Source organism: Orcinus orca, chromosome 3 (genome assembly GCF_937001465.1).
Source record: "Orcinus orca chromosome 3, mOrcOrc1.1, whole genome shotgun sequence".
Lineage (NCBI taxonomy): Eukaryota > Metazoa > Chordata > Mammalia > Artiodactyla > Delphinidae > Orcinus > Orcinus orca.
The window spans coordinates 12298395-12309333 of record NC_064561.1 but is presented as its reverse complement, the minus strand read 5'-3'; positions in this window follow the sequence as shown (position 1 = coordinate 12309333).

Sequence of the window (10939 nt, the reverse complement as noted above, 5' to 3'; positions counted from 1 at the left end):
TGGAGCTGATTCTGGAAACCCTGATCATTTGTCCCTATTGATGCAGCTACCACCCCCCTTATGGGCAAAATCTCCATCTGGTGTTGGCAAAATCCACAGTGCATCTCTCATTGCTATTCAAGTAGATCTCTCAAAACTTCTCCCCAGGGACTTCCCTGGTGGCACAGTGGTTAAGAATCTGCCTGCCAATGCAGCGGACACGGGTTCGATCCCTGGTCCGGGAAGATCCCACATGCCACGGAGCAACTAAGCCCATGCACCACAACTACTGAGCCTGCGCTCTAGAGCCCACAAGCTACAACTACTGAGCTCACGTGCCACAACTACTGAAGCCCTTGCACCTAGACCCCGTGCTCTGCCACAAGAGAAGCCACCACAATGAGAAGCCTGCACACCGCGACGAAGAGTAGCCTTTGCTCGCCGCAACTAGAGAAAGCCCGCGGGCAGCAACGAGGACACAGAGCAGCCGAAAATAAATAAATAAATAAATTTATTAAAAAAAAAAAAAACCTCTCCCCAGAATTAATCAATACTCTATAAGTAAAGATGCGCTTCAAGTTATAAAGCTCATAACAGAAGATTACAAGGGTCAGCACCTCATTATTCCTTACACTAGTCCTTGTAACGCTCTTATTTTACCTGTGAGAAAACTCAAGCGCTGAGGATGGAGGTTTGTCAAGGAGCTCCGAGCAATAGACAACATTGTTATCCCTTGTCACCCTGTTGTTTCTAACCTATCCACACGACTAACATTCGTTCCCACTGAAAGCAAAAGTTTCACCATAATTGATCTATGCAGTGCATTCTTCAATATTCCAGTTGATAAGGCTAGCCAATATCTTTTTGCCTTCACCTGGGAAGGACAACAATACACCTCAACAGTAATGCCCCAGGGTTTCACAGAGAGTCCCTCTTAACTTTTCATAAATATTTATTTATTTATTTATTTATTTATTTATTTGCCACACTGCACGGCATGCAGGATCATAGTTCCCAGAACAGGGATCGAACCCTTGCCCCCTGCAGTGGAATCATGGAGTCCTAACCACTGGACCACGAGGGAAGTCCCTTAACTTTTCACAAAATCTTGAAAGCTGATTTGGATAATGCAAAATTTTCTTCAGACTCTACTTTGTTGCAATATATAGATGATTTGCTCCTATGCTTCTTTTCTCAATCCTCTTCATGGGAAGATAGCATCCACCTGGTAAAACTTTTGGTCTTGGGAATTCCCTGGTGATCCAGTGTTTAGGACTCGGCAGTGGCCCAGGTTCAATCTCTGGCCAGGGAAATAAGATCTTGCGGCCAAAAAAAAAAAAGAAAGAAAGAAAGAGAAAAAACAAAACAACTTTTGGTCTTATAAATTCTCCAGAGAAAAATTGCATTTTGCTCAAATTTAAGGTTTGATGTTTACGGTACCTGATCTTGGAACGAGGACTACATTTGGATCCAAGTAGGCTTCACAGCATCCTGAACTTCCCAAAACCTAAAACTAAGCAGCAATTATGAGGTTTTCTTGGGCTAGCTGGCTACTGTTGAAATTGGATTCCAAATTTCTTTCTTATGGTCCAGCCCTTATATGCTTTAAAAACATATAAACAGCAAACTTGACCCCGTTATTTGGGGAGGTCAGGATGGCATAGCTTTTGGAGCCTTAAAGAAAATCTTAATGAGACCACCTGCCCTTGGACATCCTAATTATCAGCTTCCTTTTTTCCTTTTTGTATTTGAGAAGGAAGGGAATGTTCTTGGAGGACTCATCCAAAAACATGGGGACCGTCGTTGACCCATAGGGTATTATAGCAAGTATCTGGACCCTGTGTGCCACAGAATACCCACCACCTTTGCCTTAGAACCATTCCTCCTACTGGCCTTCTGGTTAAGGCCACCAAAGAAATAATTATGGAATCCCCCTTAACCATCTTTGCACCCTATGCAGTAGAACCTCTCCTGAATTCCCAGCACACTCAACACTTTTCAGTTGCTTACATCCTATGAAATCCTTTTGCTAATTGCTGTTCACGTAACTCACGTTGTTGTAACCTCAACTCTGCTATTTCTCTCCTCTCCTTCACTGACACATCCCCTCATGACTATTTAACACTGACAGATCACCCTTTGACTCTCTGTAATAAAATTTATAGGAGACTCCTCTAACCAGTGTAGATAGTTCATGGTTTACTGATGGTTCCTAATTAAAGGATGACAATGGTAAACATCGTGCTGGGTATGTTATTACACCTCTTAAAATTGTTGAGGCAGCACCTTTATCTTTGGCTACTTCGACCTGACAAGCTGAATTATACACTCTCACTCAGACTTGTACTTAGGCAAAAGCAAAACTGTAAACATTTACACCAATATCCAGTATGCCTTTGGGGTAGCCCATGACTTTGGGATATTATAGAAACAGCAAAGTTTCCTTACCTCTAATGGGGAAAATATTAAAAATGGCTCTTGGGCTTCCCTGGTGGCGCAGTGGTTGAGAGTCCGCCTGCCGATGCAGGGGACACGGGTTCGTGCCCCGGTCCGGGAAAATCCCACACACCGCGGAGCGGCTGGGCCCGTGAGCCATGGCCGCTGAGCCTGCGCGTCCGGAGCCTGTGCTCCGCAACGGGAGAGGCCACAGCAGCGAGAGGCCCGCGTGCTGGAAAAAAAAAAAAAAAATGGCTCTTATACCCAAAATCTATTAGATGTCATGCTCTTGCCAGCCGCTTTAACTACTATTAAGATCCCTGGGCATTCCAAGCTTGACTCCCTAGAGGCTAAAGGAAATCAACTCACTGATATTTTTGCCAAAAACTGCTCTCAAAGGAACCAATGGCCAGGGGCTTCCCTGGTGGCGCAGTGGTTGGGAGTCCGCCTGCCGATGCAGGGGACACGGGTTCGTGCCCCGGTCTGGGAAGATCCCACATGCCGCGCAGCGGCTGGGCCCGTGAGCCATGGCCGCTGAGCCTGCGCATCCGGAGCCTGTGCTCCGCAACGGGAGAGGCCACAACAGTGAGAGGCCCGCGTACCGGAAAAAAAAAAAAAAAAGGAACCAATGGCCAAACTTCTGTCACGGTCCAAAGGGATGCTCCCTAAGATGATGATCTAGAAAAATTGACAAGAAATGCCCAAACATTGGCCCCAGAAAAGGAAAAGCAATGTTGAAAATCTAGTAACTGTTCATTTGATAAAAAGAGAGAGCTCTCGTTTGGGTTAAATAACAAATCCTGACTGGACTTGTACATCATCTGGTGACCTGAAGGTAAAGATATCCCAGAATTGAGGCAGACGACATCTGGTGAGGAAGCTTTCCCAAGATATTCAGGCTCAAAGGTTTAGAATTCACAGAAGCTTCTCTCTCTCTCTCTCTTTTTTTTTTTACATCTTTATTGGAGTATAATTGCTTTACAATGGTGTGTTAGTTTCTGCTTTATAACAAAGTAAATCAGTTATACATATACATATGTTCCCATATCTCTTCCCTCTTGCGTCTCCCTCCCACCCTCCCAATCCCACCCCTCTAGGTGGTCACAAAGCACCGAGCTGATCTCCCTGTGCTATGCGGCTGCTTCGGCTGCTTCCCACTAGCTGTCTATTTTACGTTTGGTGGTGTATATATGTCCATGCCTCTCTCTCGCTTAGAAGCCTCTCTCTTTCATCTGGACTATTAATTGACTCTGGATTCTTACCCAAATCCTTGGTCTCTGAATTTGCAAACTACAGGCTGTATCATTGATAAAACATTTAGTTCCAAATAGTTCTTTTGAGATAACAATATTGTTTTTTAAAAACAAGTCTTTGAAGTTTTGCTATTTTTGTGAAAAGTCCATCAATTATTGCTTCCTGTTTAATCCTGCACTGTCTTCCCAAACCACGTGTTTAATTTTCAGTTTTGAGTGTCCTCTTGCTGGTCTCACTACTCTAAGATACAGACTTTAGACGGGAAATGCCTGAGAGGTCTCCCTCCTACTACCCCTTGTTACTGGAATGTGACCTCAGTAGGTTTCCAATCTGTGCACTTCTCCCTCCAGCTTGGGCCATGACACCCGGGAAAGTTTTCCTCGCATCAAGGGACAAAAGGTCACTGAATCTGGAAAAAAAAAAGAAGCCTGACTCTTGATCAACAATGTTTTCAGAGAAAGATTTTTGATCAAGAGGGGAAAATGTGAAAATTAACAAAAAAAAACCTCACTTAAAATGGAGTCAAGAGGCCAGAATGGGTTCGTGCTACCACTCCTTCCCAATTGCAGATTCAACAGGAAGAGATGGTATCTTTGCATTTCCGACAGGAGGAAGGTTACTACATTGCTACCCAGCAGGAGGAAGAAAGAATTTCTCCTCGCCCAGCAATTTTCCAGCCACTGAGACTGTCAAAACTCAGCCAAACTCTTAGAGGAAAACATAGGCAGAACACTCTATGACATAAATCACAGCAAGATCCTTTCTGACTCACCTCCTAGAGAAATGGAAATAAAAACAAAAATAAACAAATGGGACCTAATGAAACTTCAAAGCTTTTGCACAGCAAAGGAAACCATAAACAAGACGAAAAGACAACCCTCAGAATGGGAGAAATATTTGCAAATGAAGCAACTGACAAAGGATTAATCTCCAAAATTTACAAGCAGCTCATGCAGCTCAATAACAAAAAAACAAACAACCCAATCCAAAAATGGGCAGAAGACCTAAATAGACATTTCTCCAAAGAAGATATACAGATGGCCAACAAACACATGAAAGGATGCTCAACATCACTAATCATTAGAGAAATGCAAATCAAAACTACAATGAGATATCATCTCACACAGGTCAGAATGGCCACCATCAAAAAATCTACAAACAATAAATGCTGGAGAGGGTGTGGAGAAAAGGGAACACTCTTGCACTGCTGGTGGGAATGTAAATTGAAACAGCCACTATGGAGAACAGTATGGAGGTTCCTTAAAAAACTACAAATAGAACTACCATATGACCCAGCAATCCCACTACTGGGCAGATACCCTGAGAAAACCATAATTCAAAAAGAGTCATGTACCGAAATGTTCATTGCAGCTCTATTTACAATAGCCCGGAGATGGAAACAACCTAAGTGCCCATCATCAGATGAATGGATAAAGATGTGGCACATATACACAATGGAATATTACTCAGCCATAAAAAGAAATGAAATTGAGCTATTTGTAATGAGGTGGATAGACCTAGAGTCTGTCATACAGAGTGAAGTAAGTCAGAAAGAAAAAGACAAATACCGTATGCTAACACATACATATGGAATTTAAGAAAAAAAAAATGTCATGAAGAACCTAGGGGTAAGACGGGAATAAAGACACAGACCTACTGGAGAATGGACTTGAGGATATGGGGAGGGGGAAGGGTGAGCTGTGACAGGGCGAGAGAGAGTCATGGACATATACACACTAACAAACGTAGTAAGGTAGATAGCTAGTGGGAAGCAGCCGCATGGCACAGGGATATCGGCTTGGTGCTTTGTGACAGCCTGGAGGGGTGGGATAGGGAGGGTGGGAGGGAGGGAGATGCAAGAGGGAAGAGATATGGGAACATATGTATATGTATAACTGATTCACTTTGTTATAAAGCAGAAACTAACACACCATTGTAAAGCAATTATACCCCAATAAAGATGTTAAAAAAAAAAAAAAACTCAGCCAATGAAAAGCCACTACACTTCAAACTCCCAGTTTCCTCTGACGGACTCTTTGTTTATAGCAGCCCTTCCCAACTCCCTCTTCTATAAAAGAATATTCTTCTCCTTTGTTTTCCAGACTTCCCCGTGGTTCACCATAGATTGCATGTCTCAAACTGCAATTCTTTGCTGTTGCCAAATAAACACATTTTATTGGTAAAATAATTGGCTGTTTTATTGTTTTAGGTCAACACAGCCAAGTTCCAGCAACAGGCTAAGGAAAGTATCCAGACGTGGTTAGTGCGGCTTTGGGACACCTGGGGTCGTGGCATTTTCCTGACTGGCCAGGAGGCAGAGAAAATGAGTAATATTACCACACACCATGCCCTCTAGCAGCACCTGCATGTACTTGGGGGTTCAAATGCCTCACTCCCTTATAGATTATTCCAGCCTCCAGGGCCCAGTGAGGGAGATGTCCCTGGGCATGTGGGACCCTGAAAATCTATAGAGGAGGTAGAACAAGTTCTTAGGGAGCTGGGAATAAGGGAGGCCATCTATGCTCTTGTCTTTGAGGGTCTTAATTGGGCCACATTCACTGCAGAGATGAAAGCCAAGATACTCCAGTCTGCCCCCAGCACCTGGTAGGGACTGGTATGGGATGTTGATATCTGTGCTGAGCTAAGTCATGGGAATGGGTATGGGTCCCCGAGACAGAGGGGGAACTAGAGAAGACAAAAAGCTATCCCAGTTGGCTGTAAAGGGTTCAGTAAAAGTAACCCAGGAGCAAATGTGGTTTAACCTCATTGCTGCCAGGACCTCACCTGAAAAGGAAGACGAGCAACCCAATTGGTCAACCTGTGGAAAGCCTTAAGACTGGAATAGTTCAGACCTGCCCTGACTATCCCTGGTGCCCTGCTAGCTCTCACAGAAGCCTCAGGGATACAGTCCTGTTCGGGATGGGTGCCTCCCATGCCTCAGGTGTAGGATGCAGGGCAAAATCGCCTCCAGGGGAAGCCTATTGAGAGCAATTGGAGGCTCCAAGTTGAAGTGACTGTTCACTAGTCCCCTTGAAATAAATAAAAGGTGATGGCTCTGGTTGACACTGGAGCCAAATGTACTCCACTACATAGCCACACTCAGAAGTTTTCAGGCCCCCTTGGTGCCACTGATGATCATGGAGGGCAAGGCCTTTGGTTAGGAAGGTCCCTTTGACATTGTAAATTGGGTGTTCTCCCCATCGAGAATACGAGGTTTTTCTCTCTTCAATACCAGAGAACATATTGGGTATTGACATCCTACAAGTTCAGTCTACAGACCTCTACCTGTGACTTCCACATTGAGGTTAGAGTAATCAAACCAATGCTGAGGGGAGATGCCAGCTGGGAACCAGTAAGTCTACCGGCCCCCTCAAATAGTGGTTACTGGGCTTCCCTGGTGGCACAGTGGTTGAGAGTCCACCTGCCGATGCAGGGGACACGGGATCGTGCCCCGGTCTGGGAGGATCCCACATGCTGCGGAGCGGCTGGGCCCGTGAGCCATGGCCGCTGAGGCTGCGCGTCCGGAGCCTGCGCTCAGCAATGGGAGAGGCCACAACAGTGAGAGGCCCTGGGCTATTGAGAATCAAACACAGGGATGTCCCCCATCCATGCGGTTGTGCCTCAAATTGCCACCATCTTAGATACCTTGGCCATAGTCCTAGGAGTGTACCATGCTGTGCTGGACTTAGCAAATGCTTTTTTTCAATCTACCCCTGGCCACTGAGTCACAAGATCAATTTGCCTCCAAGTGGGAGGGGCAACAATGGACTTTTCAAGCACTTCCCCAAGGCTACCTGCACAGTCCCACCATATGTCATGGGATGGGAGCCCCAGACCTGTCCCTGTTCTCCTTCCCCACATCACTAAAATGAGCCCATTACATTGATAATATAATGTTGACAGGTAAAGACTTGCGTCTGCTGCAGGACACTCTGCAGATTTTGCTGGAACATCTGTGAGGGAGATGATGATGTGGATGAGTCCACAGGAAACTCAAGTCCCAGGCACCACCGTAAAGCTTCTGGGAGTCATTTGGTTGGGTGAGAGGTACATTGTCCCAGAAGCCGTGATTGATAAGGGGCAATCCCTAAGAATCTGAAAGAGGTCCAAGCTTTCATAAGGGTTTGGGGGTTTTGGAGGACTTTTATTCCCCACCTGATGCAACGCCTCCATCCTTTTTAGAAAAATTTTATTGAAGTATAGTTGATTTACAATGTTGTGTCAATTTCTGCTGTACCCAAAGTGACTCAGTTATACATATATCTATATATCCTTTTTCATGTTCTTTTCCATTATGGTTTATTACTGGATATTGAATATAGTTCCCTGTGCTAGACAGTAGGACCTTGTTGTTACCCTTCCTATATATAGTGGTGTCTCCATCCTTTATAACAGCTTTAAAGTAAAGAAAGGGCATGTGGGGATTAGAGCAACAAGCTGCCGTTGAGAAGGCAAAAAGTACTAGTGAAGCAGTTGAAAGCTCTGGGCATCTCCCAAGCAGGGCTACCCTTTGAGTTTGAGTTAGATAGGACATCTCGCGAAAACCAGCATATCATGGTAATAACATCCCTTCTTATCAAGGGGTGTATTGACAATATGCTCCATTGACCCACCTCTGCCATGGCTCAGACTCCCACGTTGACTGAGTGACAGCGTTTTGCGCAGCAGAAGAGCACCCGGTCGGCCAGCCCACTCTCTCCAGAAATGCGAGCGCTCCCAGGCTTTGTAGAGTATGTAGATCCTCCAAACACCCGCTGCTCCCACGGCCTCTATTCCTGTGTAGCCCCTGCAACCTGAAGAGAGGAAGTCGGGGAGATTCCTGCTGATGCCTGCTTCACCCACGGGTCTAGTCGGGCAACCGGTGACAGGGATGGTAGTGGCTATTCAGCCCAACACTGACACCATCTGGATGTCAAGCGAACTGCAGCAGCCAGTGGGCTGAATTCAGAGCGATTTGGCTGGGGGATCACTCAGGAGCCCAGGCTGTTTGCTAACCTTTGCACTGATAGTTGGACTGTTCTGAAGAGATTAACCCTATGGCTTGGACAACGGGAAGCCAAGGGGTAGATGATCGTGAATAAGTCCTTCTGGGGTGAGGATATGTGGAGAGACATTTGGGTTCGCTTCCAACAGCCTGAGGCAGCCCTCACTGTTTTCCACGTCCCTGGTTCTTAAGGTGCTGACGCCCCCTGGCAAATGGGGAGCTGATGCTCTAGCCCAGTATGAGCCCTAGTGGACCCCTCCGTAGATACAGCAGATTGGGCGCATAGGAACCGCAGCCACTGCAGTCCCTGACTGGGATGGCATATTGCCAAGGATGCTGGATTGCCCTTGAAATAAAGTGACTTGGTTAACGCCATAACAGCATGTGTGCTCTAAACAACACCCCAGGCAACTGCCACAGGACTCTGGCGCCCTCCACTGGAGTTCCCAACCAGTGAGGGATTGGCAAATTGATTATATTGGCCCCCTCCCTCCAAGAGAGGGTTCTAAATGTCTTGGTTTACGTGGACACGGCATCTAGCCTAACCCAAGCTTTCTCCTGTGGCCGCCCAAGCCGGGTTGCCACCATTAGGGGATTAGAGAAGCGGAGTACAGATACCCTCTTCGAAAAGACAGTGACCGGGGGTTACATTTTAAGGGTCACGTTGTGCAAGATTAGGCAAAAGCACATGATGTGGAACGGAAGTTCCATTTCCCCTAAAAGCCACAGGCAGCAGGGTTGGTAGGAAAGAAGGATGGGATTTTAAAGCAGCAGATTAAATGACTAACAGGTAAAACCACCTTGGCCGATTCGACTAAAGTACTATCGCAGGCTTTAAGACATTTTTTTTTTCTGTACGCGGGCCTCTCACTGTTGCGGAGCACAGGCTCAGCAGCCATGGCTCACGGGCCCAGCCGCTCCGCGGCATGTGGGATCTTCCCAGACCGCGGAACGAACCCGTGTCCTCTGCATCGGCAGGCAGACTCTCAACCACTGCGCCACCAGGGAAGCCCCGGCTTTAAGACGTTTAAATGATTGACCAATAGGGCCTGTTGCCTCGTATGCCAGACTGGGGAGCCCTGCCAAGACACCCGACACTGTAAAGTTACGGAAGTGACGGGAGACAGCCACTGGCTCGACTCTCATCATGGTGGATCACCACGCTGTGCGGCTGAGATCACCAAGCCCCATCACACCTGAGACAGACGTTGTCTACCGGACTTTGCAGTGGGGCGTCCCACAGGGATGGGTGAGTTAGTTCACATCCCCAGGTGAGGAGGAATCCTATTGTCCTGCTACAAGCTGCGCCCATGGAAATGCACTGTCCCTGGAATGGAACACGTACCACTGAGACGGACGACAAGGTGGTGGTCCTGGTCTGACATATCCCACCCCCAGTCCATCTCACGCCTGACAGCGGGCCTCTCACTGCTGTGGCCTCTCCCGTTGCGGAGCACAGGCTCCGGACGCTCAGGCTCAGCGGCCATGGCTCACGGGCCCAGCCGCTCCGCGGCACGTGGGATCCTCCCGGACCGGGGCACGAACCCGTGTCCCCTGCATCGGCAGGCGGACTCTCAACCACTGCGCCACCAGGGAAGCCCCTAATCTGTCTTTTTGACCTTAGACTTCTGCTGTTCCTATGGTGTTCGGTCACAGGATGGGGACATGATGGAAATACCTTCCTACAGTGGGCCCACAGATACGCCCAGCAATCAATCCAGCTGTTGGGTATGTGGGCAGCCGCTCCTCTCTAGTTCATTGGGATCGTCATGGTGGGTACCAACACTCCAGTAACGAGATAAGAAGGCACTAAAGCAGTATGCGACATTACAGAAAAAAACAAATTAGGATGAATGCTCTTAATTCATCTGATATTACCAATATTGCCTGGGGCACAAACCGTCAGTAACACTGGACATGGGTATTCTTTTTCTGTCAATCAATCAACACAGGCAGCCCAGCCAACCGCTGACCAGAAAGGTCCTAAAAGCACCACCATCAGAAACATGGGTGGCAACGCTCAGATTTGGAATGGATTCATGTGGCTTACCCCGGGTTAGGGATATTTGAGCACCTAGGCACCCCTATGTCGGGCACAGAAAAAACACTTTCAACAGAACCCACCCAGTTGTACCAGGAATATGGGGAGGACACCATTGGAACTGTGCAGGTATCCTGTCATATTAAAGAACAGCAACTGGTCTGGCACTGACTGGTCACGTCACCCACATATGTATTGGGTAACCCTAAACAGGACCCAGTGATGTGTGGGAAAACCCTTTGGCT